This window comes from Leuciscus leuciscus, assembly GCF_965113295.1.
Source record: "Leuciscus leuciscus genome assembly, chromosome: 25".
NCBI classification, from domain to species: domain Eukaryota; kingdom Metazoa; phylum Chordata; class Actinopteri; order Cypriniformes; family Leuciscidae; genus Leuciscus; species Leuciscus leuciscus.
This window is the reverse complement of record NC_138724.1, coordinates 19,102,828-19,123,650: the sequence shown is the minus strand read 5'-3', so window position 1 is coordinate 19,123,650 and position 20,823 is coordinate 19,102,828. Positions and strand designations below refer to the sequence as shown.

The following is a 20,823-nucleotide window of genomic DNA, read 5'->3' as shown; positions in this document are numbered from 1 at the left end:
CCAGACAGACTATAGCCTAGTTTCCGAAATCGCTATATACTCCTTCATTGACTAGCCTATTCCAAATCTACCCTTTTACGGTGCACTACTTGAGGAGACAGCCATTTGTATGGTGTCTGAAATTATATATCAAAAGCACTCATTCAGTCATATGATATAACAACAGATCCAGCCATACATGAGAAAGGGGTGAACAAAATTAAACAAGTGTTTTGGAGACAACGTTGAAACGAATGGAACTGAACATATTAGCGCACAATCCTGAAATCACAACTTGTTTACTGGATTAGCCTACTTCGAAAAAGTCATAGCCCTTATGTAGCTCCGCCCCTTTCAGCTCTGCGTTCGTTGTGGTCTGTCTTTTGGTTTGTATTTCCACAGCATGAAGGAAGGATCTTACGAATTTATGAATGAACCGCTCGTTTTAAAATCTTCCAGGTCTACTGACATTTATGACATCCGTTTTAAATATGACAATGCCCGTGATGACTTTCGTTAATAATAACTCCACAATGTATACATGTATATGTATGTATATATATATATATATATATATATATATATATATATATATTATTTTTTTTGCTCTTTCCTTTTCCTCTTATTATTATTATTATTATTATTATTTGTCCTCTCCCTGATTTCCCAACCTCCCCTCACCTCTTCATTACTATCATTAATATCATTACTATCATTAATATTATTACTTATACTTTTGTTTTACATTACTATTATTACTGTTTTGATTTGTCCATCTGTTATTTTATTATCATTACTATCAAGTATTTATACCATTGTCATTATTCAAGTTGCTGATGTAGTAGTAGTAGCAGTTAATGTAGTAGTAGAGATTGTAGTAGTAGTTGTGGTTGTAGTTGTAGCAGTTATTGTAGAAGTAGAGATTGTAGTAGTAGTTGTGGTTGTTGAAGTAGTAGTTGTAGTAGTAGACGTTATAGTATTTTTAGTAGTCAATCCTTACCACTGATTGATTTCTTTATATTTGTTTTATTTATATCTGTTATTTGTTTTCATATACTTTCAATTTATTTGGTAGGCTATATTAATTTTTTAAACCTGGTGCAAGTGCACGGTGTTTAGAAAAGTTGCAGTAGTCGCTCTCAAATTTATTGCTTTTTGTCTATGTGAGACCTTTTAAGGTGTTCTGCTCAAACATATCTTTAAACTATTTCAGTCAAGATAGATTTACAAGTACAAAAACTGGACTTCTTGCTTATGGCAAGAATGCAGAGAATCTACAGAACAATGAAAAATTATAACGATTATTCCAGTACATTCTTGGTGTATTGTGTTACTGCTGGAGCTGATGTTTACTCAACAGTGTTTGACACAGATTTTACAGGCCTCATCAACCATGGGCTCTCCAGGTTCAGTTTGCATAGCCTAGCAACTGCCTCAGTTTCCTGCCTTTGTACACTGTTTCATTTCCCATTCTTCACCCTGGAAAAACGTACAAGCAGAGGCAAACACAATCCATCAGAGCTCAGTCATTTAAACACCTCAGAAACGCAGACGTTTCTGGCCAAGAGAAACCCAAACGTTTAGGCCTAGAGAAGCGAATAATCTGGTGAAGCAAGACATAAATTACATAAATGCCACAAATGGATAGATAACCCATTCAATAGGTCCTCTATTGTTTGATTCTTCTCACACAACTCCAAACTTGTACCACTCATTTTGGAGAGAAAACATATTTAAACTGGCAAGTAATGGTTGTTTTTCATTCCCAATGCCATGAGTTTGGTGTGTAACTATCTGATTGACCAATGGAGATGGAGTATAAACACAATATCACATAATCACACGTTAAACATATAGATTGTAACTTTTTCCTGTCAGTATAACCATATGTTTTTTTCCAATGATTAATGTTCACGTGAAGGCTACTTTACAATAAGGATGATGCATGCACATTGACTGAAGCACTTAACCTTTACATAGTATGAAACCCCACACTTAATTTGTTTTAACTATGTAGAAAGATAAGAATTCTTAAAGGCTGTACTCTGGATTTAGCAAGCTATTGGAGAAAATTTTTAAGAGCTAATAAACGTCTCAAGCAGGAATGTGAAACTACCTTGTATGGGCATTCAAATCAAGAGCTCGTTTTTTTTCTATCATCTTTCTGCAGCAAAGAGGTTTACTTTATTTAATGTGGTTTAAATAAGAGGGATTTCTAAAGGTGATGAGGTGGGAAGGTCAAACAGAGAAAAAAAAACACTATATCTTCTCTCATTCTAGGAACTTTTTAAAGGTGGTACGGGGATTCCTCTTCCTGAATGGTGCTGATGCCACTGAGTCTCACCTCTCTGTGAAGGAGAAATACTGAGGTGAGATTGTGAGGGGTCAAAGTTTGGCTCTTGTAACGTTTCTGAACTTCTTTTTTACATCTCCATCAGTTTTTCCACCCATCCATCATTTGGATGAAAGAGAAAAGTGGATGTTTGACATTTGACATCAAAAGACAGAGGACAAGCCTCTCCATTCGTGTACTGCACATTCCACTGACAGGTGACAGAGAAATGTCAGAATTAGCCCAATTCTTAGCCTTTAACCTTTGACCTTATCCACATCTTTCATAACTTTTACTTTTGGTGCCACTTTCCAGCAAAAACAATATTCAAAAGTTTGATTTTAAACTGAGTGTCCACCTCATGTAGATGAGTTAAGATTAAGTTAATGCTATTTTTAACAAGCTGTTTCTATCCAAACAGAGCTGATTTACTCCCAGCTAGCACATTTATACTCTACAAAACATTTAGCAAACATTATAGTTTGCTAGTGGGAATGTTAGCAACATAACATGTTTGAAATGCTCTCTCGATGAACATTGATTTATATTATTGCAATTGTTGAATATGTACAGAATACTACTTTATTTGAAGTGTACAGTCCACATTTTTTCTTTTTTAGGAACACTAAAAAGTGATCAGTTAACTTAACTTAAAAAAGTGAGGAAAAAATTAAGTAATAAACTTCATGCATAATTGAAAGAAATTAAGTTATGTGAACTAGACAATTCCACATAACTTAATTTTTTCAATTACGCATGAAGTTTATTTACTCATTTTAAGTCGTCGGGGTTTCCTCACTTTTTTAAGTTAAGTCAACTGATCACTTTTTACAATGAACAATAATTATAAGAACTGTAAATTATTTCCCAGTTTTACAAGGAAATAATATATTACCATATTTGCTGGAATATAAATTGCTTTCTGTAATCTGAAATTTAACCACAAAGAAGATTTTTTTTATTTTATTTTTTATTTTTTTTAAACACTCTTTTCGGTACTATACGGTTATCCGGACCACACGATGGCCTTCCCCTAACCCCGCCCCTAAACCTACCCGTCACTGGGGTTAAGACCAATCAGGGATGACTATACGGGACTAAAAGACACACGTGTGGTCCGGATAACCGTATAGTTCCCTCTTTTCTATATAATCTTTTCTTGAACTATAGTTCAAGTGACCTCATCTGTCAAACTCCAAAAAGAACTGTTGAACTGTATGGAAAAGAGCTGCGTAAAAATGATCAAAATATTTTCTTTTTTATTCCACTGAAGACAGGAAGTTGGAATGGCATGAGTAAATATAAAAGAATTTTCATTTTTTGGTTATTGATTCTAGGAATGTTTGTCTCTAATGTTTACACAGCCTCTATATAACGTTAGCCCTGTCAGGTATTTTCCCAAAACTGTCCAGGTCAGCGTAACCCTTCCTCAAAGGTATTTGAATCGATTTGGCCTGCTTACCGCTTCATTGCTAACTAGCCTATGAGTCTGTAAACTTTTAACATTATTTCATGGCTGTGCTTGCCTTGTTTTGGCATTACACAACACAATCATTTCCCTTCCCCTGAGACTGATTCACTATAGAGAGCTGGTCCATGCTTGCTGAAAGAATGCACCTCATGGAATGCCGGTCTTTGTATCACTGTAACTTTCGAGCCAAGTATCATGAACAATACGAACTGTCACAGACTTGTTTGGATGTTACTTAGTTGCACCTCCTTTGCCTTGAAACACTAAGCCGTGAAGATTTGAGCTGTAGTGAATTAGAGGGATAAGATAAAAGCAGCCATAAGCAGACTAGGGGCTGGTTCGCACAGAATGCGTTTTTGCAGTTAAAAACGGCATGTTAACATTGAAAAACATTGCCGCAATGGAATGGAAAAACGCGTTCTGTACCACTTACAGTTTCTTTTCTATACAAACCATCATAGGCACTCATGTAAAAGACGCCTCATGTAATTCTGCTCATGTGATTGCCTTGGTTTGACAGGTCTCAATGATGTGAAACAGCCTATATATATATCAACAATCATTATTCTGTTTTCCTCATCCAAGTCTGAAACTAAATGCCATTTATTCCATGGAATGAATTGGTAACAGCATGTCCTAGTGTTTTCACAAACATGCTGTACTGATAAGTCTGTGGCTCTGGAATTCTTACAGTCTGAGGTAATGGAGTAAATGCAGAAAAGTGTGGAGAAACCATTTCAACTGGAGTTTTTACCCCCTCACCAGTCTCACGGCGTAAGGTGTTCAAGCAGATTATGCTAATAGCTTAAGTGCATTTAGATGCATTGCTCTGAAACAAAATCATATGCACCTATCTTTTCTTTCTTTTTTTTGCCTCTTTTCAGAAACCTCCAGTGTTTATATATGATAATAACTATGATTAATTATAGTAAAATAACTGGGTGAAATTCACTAATCATGTTTGAGTCATATTTCAAGCCACAACTGAAAGGAAAAGATGATTTTAGTTTATTTTTTATCCAATTGTATGAATATGTTATAAAATTGTTATAAAATCTAAATATGTATGTTATAAAATATAAAATTGTATTCATTTTAAATATTTGGGTTTTTTATATTTTTTTTTTTTTATATATTTTTGGGTGTTTTGTTTGGTGTTGTTTTGTTTGGTGTTTGATTTTTGTTTTTGTTTTGCTTTGTTTGGTGTTTTGTTTTTTGCTGTTTGATGTTTTGTTTTTGTTTTGTTGTTTTATGTTTTATTTTGTTTTTGTAAAAAATAGCATGATTTTAAGTTAAAGGCAATAAAAAAATGCACAATTACTATTCAAAATATCTATACAATTATATATATAAAAAAAATCCACATTATGGTAATGAGAATGAGTTTCTTTGCATTCACCTAATTAGTTGAAACTAGCTGTTTATGTTTCTAATGCGATTAAGACACACTAGTGCTCATTTATTTTAAATAATGCCTTTAATGTGTACTAATGCTTACTAATTTATGAAATCTTTTCTTACGACTTGAAGATGAAGTGATGCATACTGTACATTGCTTTCTAAAACTGTTGTGCCAGAGTTAATGTGAGAAAGAGAAAACCAGCTTGGCTTCTTCTGTCAGCAGGCTATAACTTCTCTCGAGTTTCTTGAAAGATTTGTGTCATGCAATGAACTAACTTCATCACAACACAACAACTTGCAGCCACATTGTTGTCCAGATCAAAGCTTTTAATATAACTTAGCTACTTATGCTATCATAAACACATGTAAGAGGGACTCTGTCTTGTATTTTAGTGAGCATAGAGTGTTTTGCCCCAAACTCATCTGATGGTTTCAGATCATAAATCAGATATCACTGAAATAAAGAGGATACTGTTTATACAAAATTCCTCCTCAAGCAACAGCACCAGTTTATTCCCATTGCCATGCCAACAGTCTGGTAAACGGCAACAGTGTGGAAAGATTAACAGTTGTGTGAAGTAGGTTTCACAGGGCACTGGGTGAAATCCTTTGCTATCCACCAGCAGCTCATTTCTCGCAATGACTAAATGGTGCAATAATCCAGGCTATTTATGCAATATTGCATTTGAATTTTTACAGAATTTGTGTCAGACACAGGTTACCAACCTATCATTTCGCTTGGATTTTAACAATAGTTTATTGTTTAAAATCTCATGTTAAATCTCATGCTGTGATCCATATAATGAATAAAATTACTTTTACTGTATAGCCAAAAAGCACTTTTTTTTTGTTGACATTTTAAAAAATATCTTCTTTTTTTTCTTAAATTACATTGTAAAATACATTCAAATAGAAAAATTGTTATTTGAAATTTCACAATATTGCCGTTTTTACTGTATTTTTGGTCAAATAAATACAGCTTCGGTGAGCATAAGAGATTTCTATAAAAAAAACCTGAAAAATCTAACTAACCCCACACTTTCAAACAGTAGTGTAACAGTAAACGTATAGGGTAGAATCTCATTGAAAAAGCCCTGCCCTGGCACACCCCTCAGTCCACAGATGCCCACAGGGCGTATAACCTACAAACACAGATATAAATGAGCATATCCTCCCTAAAGCAAAGACTGAGAGGAGAGGAATTTTCCAGAAGTGGTGTGAAAGGCCCATGTGTGTCTTCAGTTTAGATTGCAGCAACGGGAGAAAGAAACAGTCAGAAAGAGGGAGGGAGGAAGGGAGAAAAAGAGAAAATGTGCTAATGAAATTGGGTAAAGCATAGCTTGCTCAATATATTGTCATTAGAGAGCAAGTGAACCCACCCGTGTTTTCTGGGAGAGAGGTGAGGTTGGGAAACTCCTTCCACATGATGGAGGATTCTCCTCAAATGCCGCAAACATGACCATGAAAAAGTATTTTTGTTTGTTGGTTTTTCATGAATGATGTGTAGAAAGACTGATCTTCAGTATTTCTTCTTTCTGTGATGGCAAAGCTGAATTTTCAGCATCATTACTCCAGCCTTCAGTGTCACATGATCCTTCAGAAATCATTCTAATGTGCTGATTTGCTGCTCAAGAAACATTTCTTATTGTCATCAATGTTGAAAACAGTTGTGCTGCTTACTTGTTTGAGAAAACAGTGATACATTCTTTGATGAATGAGATTTTTTTTCTTCAGTCTTTTGAACTGTAGTGTATTTCCAAAAATTAGCATGTAATACTGAGAATCACATTCGAAATCATTTTGCATTTGGTTAGATGTGACATTGCCTTAAAAAATATAAATTACAGTGGCCTCAAAAAGTATCTGGACACATTTTGTTTTTGTCCAAACAATGAATGTCAATTAGGTCTGAAACAATGTTGGCCCTCATTGGCTTTGATTGTATTTAAAAAAAGATTTTTATTTGTATTTTATTATTTTATTATACCGTCTTTTGTGTCACTTAAGAGATAAAGTCACACAAGTTCGGAACAACAGGAGTAAAAGTAAATGATGACGGTTTTTATTTTTGTGTGAACTATCCCTTTAAACTTCAAGTATTTCTCCCACAAAACCCAAGATTCTTCATCTCTTGGCCTCCAGAGTTCAGTCAAAGCCAGTTATCTTTCAAACAGACACATCAATGGTTAAGACCCCATTTTCTGCCAAACATTTGGGGTCTTTCCATGCAATAAATTTAGCGACTCACAATGAACTCCAAGGAAACAAGCGAGGAATGACACATTTGTGAATTCCCAAGTGTCCCTCAGCACTGTATAATGATTGTGGTTAGCTTCTTCAGACACACCTCTGTGTCTGAATTTATGTGTGTTGAATAATAAAAACAGAAGGAGTGAGAAAAAGTGGGAGGCTGAATAGATAGAGAGAGACACACCCTGATAAAACTTTTTTTTAACATCTTCCAGATGATATCGCTATGCTGATGCTTGGTTTGAGAACAACCTCTGATTCATGTCAGTGTATCCAGCTGGTGCCTGCCCTGTTGTTTTCATGTCATGTGTCTGCATTTCCAAAATTCCTCCAGACCTGGCCTTCTTAAATAAACACTTGTGAAGAGAAATACTTAAAAAATATTTTAAAATGTAAAATAAATACATAAAACATGTAATTGCTCACTATATATATATATATATATATAAGCAGTTATCCTGCTTCTGTAAAATCTGTAGCCCTAGGAAATGGGAGTATGCCATGCTGTATTTTTTACCAAAGAATGTGCCATGTTGTGGCAGCAACTTCAAATAGGTTATAATGTGTTTCCAGTGACTCACTATCCTTTTTTTTTTGCCCACTGAAAAAAAAGGGCCACTTGCCACTCCTATTCCGCTCAGGTGCAGTCTTCACCTATTAACATTTAATGCAAATAGTCTTGCTATGCAGAGCATCTGTTTATAATGTAAAAACCTTGACTATATATGTGACCCAGTCACATGGGTAAATTTTTTGAAATTGAGATTAATACATCACATGGAAGCTGAATAAATAAGATTTCCATTGATGTATGCTTTGTTAGGATAGAACAATATTTGGCCGAGAGACAACTATTTGAAAATCTGGAATTTGAGGGTGCAAAAAAATCTAAACATTGAGAAAATCGCCTTTAAAGTTGTTTATTTATGTTCGCGATTGTGCTGCATTCACTCACAAAAATAAATGTTTTTACATATTTACGGTAGGAAATTTACTAAATATCTTCATGGAACATGATCTTTACTTAATATCCTAATTATTTTTGGCATAAAAGAAAAATAGATCATTTTGACCCATGCAATGTATTTTTGGCTATCTGTGCGACTTGTGACTGGTTTTGTGATCCAGGGTCACATATGTGTTCAAAAATGTAGTTTGTTTACATGCTGATTAAGGGTAAGGTCATGTTGATGTATTACAGTATTTTATCTTTCTTATTATCATAAAGTTTCAATGTTTTAAAAAAGATTTCATAATTAGGACAGTGTTTTAGTGCCACAGTAAAATAAAATAAAATCAAGAATGAAGTTATGGGCCTATTATGAGATAATGTAATACTATGCCTTCGATTCTATTCTCTTTTTTATGATCATTAATGAAATTATTATCAAAACATTATGACTTTATTCTCTTAACGTTACAACTTCTTTATGTAGTGGCACTACGTTTATTACGTAGAACCATGCCTTTATTATCTTTGTGTTCCACCATTGTTTTAGATCAGCCTGTACAATTAAATCTTGGTTGTACATTCTAAAGCCTGGCAATTATTACCGTACCAAATTTCTCTCATGCTCACGTGCCCAAATAAATTTCATGTGCGCTGTTGCGATTGGATAATGCTGAAAAAAATGAAATTTTTGAAGTATTACACATAAAAAGTGGTTTGGAATTGAAATGGGAAATACTCCCCTTGGCTGACATGTGTGTTTGATTTTTGGGATTGAAACAGTGATGTTTTTAATGTCTGAGTATCTGAGCTAAATTCAATCCCCCCATGGTTCTAAATAAAATACAGAAACATTTTGTTGACAACCATTAACCACACTGTGCATTCATTCAGTCATAATGATGAAAACTGAACAGCACTGCACCATCTTAAAGGGACAGTTCACCCAAGAATGAAAATATGTGTTAACTTAACCCCAGTGTCGTTCAAAACCTGTATGACTTTCTTCCTTCTGTGGAAGAGAATTTTGAGATTTTTTTGTCCATTAAGTCAGTGGAGTTCTTTTATGTATCAAATATCTTCTTATTTGTTACATGAGGGTAAGTAAATAATGACAGATTTTTTATTTTTGGGTGGGCAGAGAGAGTATGAATAAATGAGGGAACTTGTAACAGAATATGGCAACTGTAGGAATTGAAGCCCCGCCTTTTGGTTAAAACAGCCAATCACATTTTTTATAGAAATGTCACCTGTTTTTTTGTGTGTGTGATGAGCTAAAGTAGCAAAATGTATTATACTATTTTGCATTTTATTTATGAATATATGTTGCTGAAATATAATCTTCAGTCTTTCCCTATTTAGATAGATGCCTTCCATTAGCACAGCATTCAAGAAGATTAATGGCACCTCTTACATCTGCTACGCCTCATTGAAACATCCCTCAACCATCTTCCCATCTGGTGTTCTCTACCTGAAAAATGCATTGTGTGAGAAGCAAAGATGACCTGCGTCAATACTCGGAAGCTCTCGGCCGAAGCCGCATGATAAAAGCAGACATCTCAAAGAGGAACTGTTTTCACGTCTCCTGTCCAAAAACAGTTGCAGTCGTTTCCTCAAGCTAAAGCAAGCTGGAGGACAATACAAGGGTGTGTCTTAGGCCTCTGGGGGAAGATTTATGCTCTCTGTCCCATTTGTATGGGCTTCCACTGACAGGAGGAGTTCCCCGCTCGAAGAATTCTCCCACACAGACGACCCACGTGGCGAGCAGGGATGTCCTCGGATAATTTTAGCCAGCTGACGTCGTCCTGTGTTCCTACCTTACATCTGTTCCTCCTTTTGTTCCTGATGTCTGCTATTAACTGTATCGCTTTTTCGTCTCTGAAATTTAATGTCAAACACATGTGCTTCTGCAAGGAACAAAGCTGTTTGAGAGGGAACTTATGTTAGCAACCAGACCTCAAGTCTCTTATCTCCCTAACGCACAATGTTATGTTTTGGTCCCCATTGACTTTCACTGTATGGACAAAAACAGATTCTTCTTTTGTGTTCTGTAGAAAAAAAGAAAGTCAGGTTTGGAATGACTTGAGCGTGAACTATGTACTATCCCTATAACAACATTATTTTCCCTATAATTTTATCGTGGATACCAGATCTTTTCCTGAAATCTCATGATCTCAGAAGGTAGATTCATTTTTTGCACATGGCGCATCAGGGAAAATCTCACAGAGAGCTCACATTCATCACAACTCGAACACATCCTGCCTGGAGTCCATTGCAGGAAAGAGTGGGTCACCATAACATTATGTAATGGGCTCTTTGCTGTCATGGCAACGCTGTGGGAACTGGAACTGTGTATTTGTGCGGTTGGAGGCTGTGGCGTATGTTGACAGAATGTTCCTCACATTGGGTTCTTGGATGGGCTTGGCTATAAACACTCAGTCAGGGAGTTCCCTCTCTGACACAATTCGGGGTTTGGAGTTCTGTGCAGGTATGTATTACTACGTTTTTGGTCACATCCACTTATTTTTCCACAGGATCTAGAAGAGGTTTTGTACTGTACTCTGAAAAAGAGATGTTTTCTGAAAAGATCTTCGGCCAGATCAATTTGCCAAAGGCAAACAGCGATGACAGGCCATTTTGTAAGTCCAGAAGTATTTATCTTAAGGTCTTTTTATAATTTGATGAACCATTTGATAACTATTTTGATAACTAATTATTTAAAGCTATGTTGTCAGTGCACTACAAATGAACTGGTTCTATGCATTTATCTTGTTATTCAAATTGATTGGAAAATAGAAGGCCTAAGAGATTTCTGATCCATTAATGTTGGCAATGGGTTTGCCAATGGGTTAAACTCTAAACCAGTGGTTCTCAACCTCTCCTGCAGGGACCCCCTGACAGACCATGTTTCTGTTTTAACCCTGAAATGGCACACCTGATTCAATTAATTAAAGGCTTAATGAGTAGTTAACTAATTGATTAATTGACTAATTCCTACTCTTCTTACTCTAATAACTACTCATTAATTGAATCAGGTGTGTCATTTCAGGGTTAAAACAGAAACATGGCCTGTCAGGGGGTCCCTGCAGGAGAGGTTGAGAACCACTGCTCTAAACCATCAAAAGTATACAATTAACACACACACACACACACAAACACAGAGGGACGTCAAAGGATAAGTTGGAGACTGCAGTTAATTCATCAGAAAATTCAACAACATTTACAAAAAAGTTCAATCTAAACTGTGACAGAAAGTAGTCTTTGATTGTCTAAATATATATCCAAATGCAATAGCTAATAAAAGTGATTAATTATGTCTGAAAACACTGTTCTCAGCAACAAGGCTTTCCCCAACCATGTTTAAAAACAGGGTCTATGCTTCTATCTAGTGGTTATACATATACATATATATCAATATAAATAATATAAAATTTGGTAACTGTTATTATCTTTTATATTTGTGTGGTTGCATGTTTTATTAGTGTCTTAACTTCCACAACCCTGAGAAGTACATTTTGTTAAAACTTTTTGTGTGTGTGTGTGTGTCAGTTTTTCAACGGGCCCCTTAGGATCCCTGGACCTCAGTTTGATTCTAATTGATCTATTTACATACCTTGACTAATTGCATCAATTATGGCACTTCTGTCACTTTAATTGACAGCTATTTACGGTACAGTTTGATCCGGGGAGAGTTCCTTTATTCTTTGTCATTCACGTGTAACATTAAAGTAACCCATTTGAGCAGAGCCCTCTGTATCATTTGTGAGAAATATGTTGCATTTTGAGGCGAGTATGACTCACTGGACTTAAATGAGGGATACAAAAAAATGAGAGACATTTTCCCTTGTGGTTTGTAGTATGTTGGCATTAGGGATGATAGATTTAAAAATGTAACAGTGAAGAATAGTTATGGCTCCTCACATGTCAGACAGTGTGTTTATAATGACTTGTATCTGTTACTAATGGGTACAAAGGTCTGATAAGGGATGTATCCACCGGGTGAGCCCCTTTCCTGATAAAGAAGGCACTGTCTGCATCACTCTGAGTCACCGGGCCTGTGTTTGTGTTTTTTATTGTATCCAGGCAAAGGCAGTCTGAAGTTTCCATCCTTCTGCTCGGAGCAGCACTTTCCTGAACTCTGGCCAGGAAAATGTGTGTCGGCTTGGCAGCTCGGCTGTGGGAAGACTATGGGCAAAAACTTGTGGAGTTTTGCGGCAAGGGGCTTTATATAGCATTACAGCTCCTCGGGACTCCCTCTTTGGTGTAGATTTAGGTATCAGTAGAGGGATACTGTACAGCAAGAGCTTCAATTACTTGAACATAGTAAGTGAAAATGAGAGATGATTGAGTACAAACAAACAGCATATGACATGGATAAATGAGTGTGTTATGGTTCAAAATTAATATCGTGCTTGTAAACTGTAAAATTGATCTTTTGTAGAATTTTTTTTGGCCATGGAGCCCAGTCCACTTACATGAGTTTGACCCCTGGGACCAATGGCCTGTTACCTCCAGATAAAGCTTTAATTTCATGTTCAGCTGCACAAGGAAAACAAATGCTATTCCCCGGTCTCTGCTAATTACTGACATCCCATTTCAGGAAGAAGTTTGGCCCACTCCTCCTGTTTTCTCTGTTATCAACTGTACATAACATCCTGCATGAGCACTGAGGCAGGCCGGTCCACGCAGAGAGAGAGAAATAGACAGAGAGACTCCTGTATCAGGTTGGTGAGGGAGGCAGACTAAATTATTAAAATATTACATGGAAAATATTGACTTATTTTAGGTGACATGTCCCTACTATTATAATAATGTAATAGGTATAAACCTAGCCTATTTAAAATAGATTTAGTTTTTATTTAGTAATGCTAAGTTATAACTAGGGCTGTCATTCAAATATAACTGTTGTCATTAACGTCATGATCTCTGATCAGTTTTTAGAATGAGAACACGGTAATAAAATAAAAATATAAATTTGGTAAATATATAAAAAGGTAATATAAAAAATAACAATGTGGTATGTGAAAACAATATTAATAGTATATTTAAAACAAATTTTTTAGGGTAAAAAAGGTTAAAAATATTTTGTAAAATATTTTTCTCTCTCTCAGATTTTCCTGCGAATTCCAATGCAGTTGCTCAGTTTATGAATCCACATTGGTCACTACTTAATTCCACCTGAATATGCCCGCCTTTAAACATGAACAGTGTGATGATGCCAAAGCAACTGAAACCTCCCTTTTCTCCATGGTATGATGAACGGATGACCGTAGGCTTTAGAACCAACCAATCACAGCCTACTCATGCTGGATGGCAGCGTATCCGACCGGAGACGTCTGCAAGGAAATTAAATACAGAGATTGTTGGCAACAGCTCTGAGGAACATTTGTGTTTCAAAAGTGATGTATTATGAATCTGTGAAGAAACACACACTTTCAACCCCTTTGAACATGAAAACTTATTTCAGAACTGAAGGCTTGCAACATGCCTGTCCCTTTAAGGCAAATCAGTTCACTCGGCAGCCATTATGGAAGGCAGTACTAGGAATAAAAGTGCAGCTCCTTTATACTTTACATCTGTTTGTAAAGATTGTATTTTATAAATATTTTAAATGTAGCTTCATGAATGGAGCTCAAATCATGTAGCTCTAAAACAGTGTATTTTTTCAGACTAGCATAGAACAAAAGTTCAAGCATGTTCTAAAAATGTTTTTAAAAACATCATTGGCTCTTTAAGTGAAACCATTTCTACAGCTGCTATATTAAGTGTTGCGATTTTCCCATTAATTTTTCTATGAGTGGTCCGTCCCCCCTTCAATGTCTCTGATTATGCTAGGATCCTGAAGTACCCTAAAAACTCCTTACATGGTTTTGGTGGAAACATTAAACTCTGCCGAGCAGTTGATATGGACATGCTCCTGCCGTCACCACAGAGAAAAAAAACCTGAGGACTGTGTGTTTAAAATTCCCCGGTTGAAAGTCCCAGTGGACCTTTATGTTTTGCTCTCAGAGTTCGCCATCAAATTTAAGAGCTCTGCTGATGTTTTAAAACAAACTGATGTGTACTTGCAATTAACACGCTTCAGCCCGTTTTCAGCCTTTTTTTTTTTAAGACCTTGAATACTTGATAATATGTAGATATGAGTTATCCCTATTATGTAATTAATTATATTCCTACAACAGCTCAAACGGGACACACACAGTTTAACCCTTTAACAGTATCTACTCCTGTCAAATGACTGTGTAATCTTTTCAATTGAAGTTAATTTTTATAACTCGCTGCAGTCAATTGGGCATGTCGAGAGGTATTTTTTAGCCTTCATAAGAAGGCAGCCTGAGGCATGTTCTTCCCTGCCTTTGTACAAGCGGATGTGATTTTCCATTAACTTGTTAACACACATCAGCGCCATTTAACCACCCCTCCTCAACACCTGAAAACATTTTCACTGACTTGTCTAAATAATGTCATTAAGCACATTTGAGTACATTTAATTTCAAAACACAAAAGTTCAACCAAAAAATTTATGTTTCCATTGATTAAGTCAGTTATCATTTACTCACCCTGGTGTTTTTCTAATGCCGTATATATGCCATTCTTTCTTTTTCGGCCCAGATAAGGAGATTTTTTTTTTTTTTTTTATGTCACACTCATGCTCATCCATAAGATGGCAGTGAACAGAGACCATCATCAAGCTTTAAAAAATAATGGAAATGTATCAGAAAGGTCCCATGCGACGTGTCGTATATTCCAAGTGTTCTGGGGGTATGCAATAAGGTTAGAACAAAAATGTATTGTATTATTTAACGAAAATCCTGACCTTGGCCGTTGGTTTTCTCATGAGACTCTATTGAACTGCGCCACTAATAGAGTCTCATGAACGTGTAGTCCTGCACAAAAGACAAACAGCCAAGGTCAGGATTTAAATGTGGGTTTGTTTTTTACCAAACCCCATTATATATTCCCAGAACACTTGGAGTGTACAACACATGTTGCATGGGACCTTTCTGTGATACTTTCCATCTTTTTTTAAAAGCTTGATGCTGGTCTCTATTCATTTCCATTATATGGACAAGTGCAAAAAAACGATCCCTTTAAGGCAAAGTTGATCACAGTAGATCACATGTACTGTACAGTACAGTACACATACAGTATGTAAAGTATCACGAACGATATGAGTCATGCTGTATAGTCTTCTAATATCATGTGATAGCTTTGCATTAACCAGACAAAAAAGTCATTATTCAATGGAAATGATCAGAAACAATAATGATTCGTGTCAAAGCATTTTTGTACTTGAGCCTGAGACTGTATTCACTGTACCTGAGATGGGCCACGGGAATGAATGGAAGAAATTGGAATCCAATATGGTGGCTCTATAAAGTAAGTCCCTCCTTGCACATAAAAGAGCCAGTCTGCAAAGTCACCACCTGGTCTTTGCTTGAAACTTCGCTCAGTGCTTGTACATTGGCTGGACCGTCCAGATTCCAGAATATAGGTTTTTAGCATTATTGAAAGGTAAGAAACAACATTTATGGTACCAGCCTTGTCAGATTTTACTGCTGAATTGAAATGTTGTTGAAATGTGAGTTTGGCAAGTTTTTGTTTCCCCATTTAATTAGACAGGAGCTTTACTTTCATGACTTAAAATAGTTGCCTTGAATTACTATGCTAAAGGACTTAGTTTTAGCATTAGCATGGTCTTTGGAACACTTTCAAAAGCACCGCCAGTTTGAAAACTAATTGCCAACTCTAAAACCTTTTATTAAACCCAGATAGCTTTCGCAAGCCAAAAAATGTCTCAAGAAGATCATATTCCTCAAGAGCTCCCAATGGAAGGTCAGCTTCCAGTGACCACGCCCTTTGTTTTTTGTCTGCTCATTGTTTGTGCTAATATTGGGATAGTGAAGAGCAGTGATCTCTCACACATCTGTTTTCAAATACTCATTACACCCTCAATCAAGCGAGCAGGGTATTGGTGGTCTCATTATTGTGTGTTCATGACCGGAGCTTCCTTTTGAACTCCCCGGGACACTCCACCCACCCGCGCACACTCATTCACTCCAGGTCACATTCACACCGCGGGAAGTGTGTGGTCCGATAGCTGCATATTTGGTTTCAAACACTGTTTTTCCATGAAAAGACAAAGGTTTGATGACACTGAGCTTGGAATTCAGCCTGCAGGGTTCACAGTGTCAAAGACTGCGGTGAAGGCCGTACAGTTTATGTAGCTGAGTTTTCCTTGCGTACTGATGTTCATAATGATAGATTGATGGATTTAGAGTACACACTTTTATGTAGACTGCATAAATGAGACAATTAACCACTCATCGGTATCCCTGAGATGATATTTGTGGAGCAAGGTGGAAAGGAGGCAGCCGAGGCCTAAAAAAAGCCTCAACAGAACCGTTTCATCGCCGTAGCTTGGAAGGAAAGAGAAGGAAAGCTGTGTGTGAGCTGATAGTGTGGTTGGAGAGAACGAGGGAGAGAAGGCGTAATTAAAGACTAAATTTAACTTGGGAATTCCACTTTGGGGGAACCCTAGTTGAGAGTTTGCGTGACTGACTATTTCAGAGGCCATTAGCAACATGCTAACTCAACTCAAGATGAAAAAACACTACAGAAAAAAAAACAAAAGGGCTTTTCTCTCTCTAATTGTGTTCCCCTCAGCCCACACCCTTTTGGCACAGAATCAGGGTGAGTGTTCCTGTAAAACTTCACTGTTGCTAAATTTGGGGGTCCGTGGCTAGCATGGTTTTGGCTAATTCAGGTAGCGCATTCAAGGGTAGTCCTCATATTCCAGTGCAAACAAGTATGGAAAACTACTAGAGCAGTGACGGTTGACAGTGTTTGCTTTGGACTGCACGGCTACTCCAGCGTTTTCAGTCACCTGGTTCAAATGTACACATAGCTAATAGCTAACTGTGAAAATGATCAATTAAAGCTTGCAGAAAATTAATTGGTTTATGTAACACATTCATGTTTTGTGACTATACATGATGCAGATAGATAGATAGATAGATAGATAGATAGATAGATAGATAGATAGATAGATAGATAGATAGATAGATAGATAGATAGATAGATAGATAGATAGATAGATAGACAGACATAATACTCATTTTGGACTAATCATTTTCACATACAGTAGAAAAATAGGTATATTCGAACATGAGGTAACTTGATGGAAACAACATTGAGGACACAGAAAAAAAACATGAAATATTCACAAAGAAAATTCCTTTTCACTTTAGATGTAATTTAAAATTAGTTTTATTAAATATTAACATAAATGTAAAAAATATTTAGAAATGATCTATTGGTCATTCTAATGGTTTAGAAACACGCTCCTATGTTCACCCAAATGTGAAAAATAACAACTAATATGATTTCTAACTATACTGAGTTTATGATTCTGTCCAGTGTGGCAGTATGCTTTCATGAAGGGAACATTTATCACTAGGGCTGCTTATAAAAGCACAAAGTAGGTGCATGAAACAGGATCACTGGCCGGCATTTCCAGACTTGGCCTAAAATGAAGGGAAAAGGCACACCTGAAGCTGTTGAGTAACAGCACCGGTATGCACGATCTGAAACGTTTAGAGTCATCTACCTGATCTAAACTATGCTGGAAAATGGTTTGAGGGGTCTGTCATGCGATGGAGATGAATATTCCTCCGTGTGCGACTGGGCAGCCGTGTCAAAGCTGCAGGTTTGAAGCTTGTAAGGACTCAAGGGCTTGTTCATGCAACACCTCAGCAAAAGCTGCTCCACAGTTAGTAGCCTACAAATGGAAAAAAACGTATTTATCTCTTCCCGCAAAGCTCATATACTCTATCGACTAATGCGACCTCAGGCTCTGGGCGGATCCCCGATGTGTTTACCACACCTTCAGCCAGTGTGTGTTCGCAAGCACAGAGCAACGTGGGTACAGATGAAGAGATTGGGTGCTTTTGACAGGTTTATTGTGCTTGGAAAAGTTACAACGCATTAAATTTGATCTTAGACAAAGGTACATGCTGGCAGAGAGCACGTAGGCTAATGTATTCTCTCTAGTTTCATTTCCTAAAGTTGATCTAAGCTCAGTCTTTATAAGAGTCAATGGAGAAACAAATGCCGCTTTTATGTCTGAATGAGTTATGCAATGTTTAAGCAAAGACTTTCATCAGTGAGTGCTGTAAAGTATGTGCTGTTTTCCTTTTGCTGAAGACTTTAATTGAAATCTGTTTTGATTGCCAATTGCCTGCTCTACAAGTAGCCTGCAGGAACACTGTATTCACACTTAATTTTTTTGTATAGTGTAATTGTAGTAATTGTTCTCTAATGCATATGAAAATATGAGGTTCCAGACCTGGAAGGTGATGACAATAGAGTAACATTGCTATAGGCTGATTCTCACGATTACCGCATGTCAGGGTTTATTATGATGTGCCAGTATAAGGAGATTCACAGAGCTGAGAGCTTTAACAGATGAGGTGACTGTCAGGAAGGCCCATCTGATATCATTGTGCTGAATTCATTGTTTTTCTTCAGGTAGATTTATATCACAGAACCATGGAATGTGACCTTTGGCTAATTCATCAAAACTCCCCAGCACTGTTTGTGCCTTAGGATGAACAGTTTTCCTCAAACCCTGAGCTTGTGAGTGTACATTTTAATCTTTATCTACATTTAAGAAACTTTGTTTATTATGTTTTTGGTGCATGATATTTTACAGTCTGAACTAACCTTGTCATTAAAAAGTCAAATTATTTGATATTTTAATAGACTTGCTGATTTTGAAACAGTCATGAGTGTCTCTATGATATTTCCTGTTTTATTGTCTGCATGATGACTGCACCACATGACGTTTTGTTCAAATATTTTTTTGTAATATCTTTTTTTATATATATATATTCATTTATTCATAAAAAGTAATAATAAAAGACTGTGCCAAACTATCCTTTTAAAAAAAATGAAAAATAAAAATTCATTATGATTCCAGGACAGATGTATCACCCTGATATTTTTTACTTTATGCTCCCCCAAAAAAAATCCAAATGAATTTATTTCAGAAATAAAAAATAGTAGTGTATTCCAGTGGATTACATTTTAATGTATTTGTGAAAATTGTAAAAAAAAATAATAATAAAAAAAGTGTATATATATATATATACAGTGGCGTAACTTTGTTTTAAAAAGTGGGTGGGACAGGTGGGGTGGGGTGGGGTGGGGGGGTTGCTAATAAAATGCTAAATCAGATATATGAACAATAACATTACGATGACCTTCAATCGATTTAAATAGTAGGCTACATGGGGTTTAATTTGTCGTTTAATGAGATGTAACCTGATATATGTATCCGCTGCTTGACTAACGTGTATCTTAATGGTCCAGTGGTAGAACTTTCGCCAACCGTGTCAGAGGTTCTGGGTTCTAATCTGCTCTCGCATAGTTTTTTTTTTTTTTTTTTTTATATAATTTTTTTTTTTCTCATCAAAACCGTTTATGTTCATCAGTGGTTGTATATCAAGCAGGGGCACGTTTGTGTGCATTATGTTTTGTGATTTCACCAGAACGAATAGAGAGTATCCGCAACGGACTGAAGCGCGCGTCCGAGTGAAGACAGTGCGGTCCACCGAAAACACTGTATCCGCGCCACTGATCACAGCGCCAACGAGCACTTTGATCACTTGATTTAAAAAACACATTTGAGCGCTAGATCGTCTTTTATTTAAAAAACGAACGAAATGAATGCTCTGCCAGTTAACTGGAGATGTTTTATTTATTTGTAGAATTGGTACATTCGTGCCGCGAGATGTTTTAAAAAGTGATGGGGACAATATCGACCCTGGCAAAAAGTGGTGGGGACATGTCCCACCCGTCCCACCCGCAAATTACGCCTATGTATATATATATATATATACAGTATATATTTTATTAATTTTTTTTAATTTTTTTTACAATTTTCAAAAATACATTAAAATGTAATCCGCTGGAATCCACTACTATTTTTAATCTCTGAAATAAATTCATTAGGATATTTTGAAACAGAACAAAACAAAATTATTATTTTTTACATTGTAATATACACTCACCTAAAGGATTATTAGGAACACCTGTTCAATTTCTCATTAATACAATTATCTAATCAACATGGCAGTTGCTTCAATGCATTTAGGGGTGTGGTCCTGGTCAAAACAAACTCCTGAACTCCAAACTGAATGTCAGAATGGGAAAGAAAGGTGATTTAAGCAATTTTGAGCGTGGCATGGTTGTTGGTGCCAGACGGGCCGGTCTGAGTATTTCACAATCTGCTCAGTTACTGGGATTTTCACGCACAACCATTTCTAGGGTTTACAAAGAATGGTGTGAAAAGGGAAAAACATCCAGTATGCGGCAGTCCTGTGGGCGAAAATGCCTTGTTGATGCTAGAGGTCAGAGGAGAATGGGCCGACTGATTCA

General features: G+C 36.4%; 1 long non-coding RNA gene across 5 annotated transcripts; it reads left to right on the top strand.

Moving 5' to 3' along the window:
* The first annotated feature begins 586 nt into the window (after positions 1-586).
* LOC309490198 lies at positions 587-18,899 on the top strand. 5 transcript variants are annotated; one of them, XR_014202628.1, is made up of 5 exons: positions 587-2,348; positions 9,745-10,870; positions 12,466-12,705; positions 12,983-13,106; positions 13,494-18,899. It is a non-coding gene; the product is annotated as an uncharacterized lncRNA (long non-coding RNA). The 5 variants fall into 5 exon arrangements; XR_014202629.1 differs by having other exon boundaries at positions 12,983-18,899; XR_014202630.1 differs by having other exon boundaries at positions 12,466-13,106.
* Positions 18,900-20,823: the final 1,924 nt, after the last annotated feature.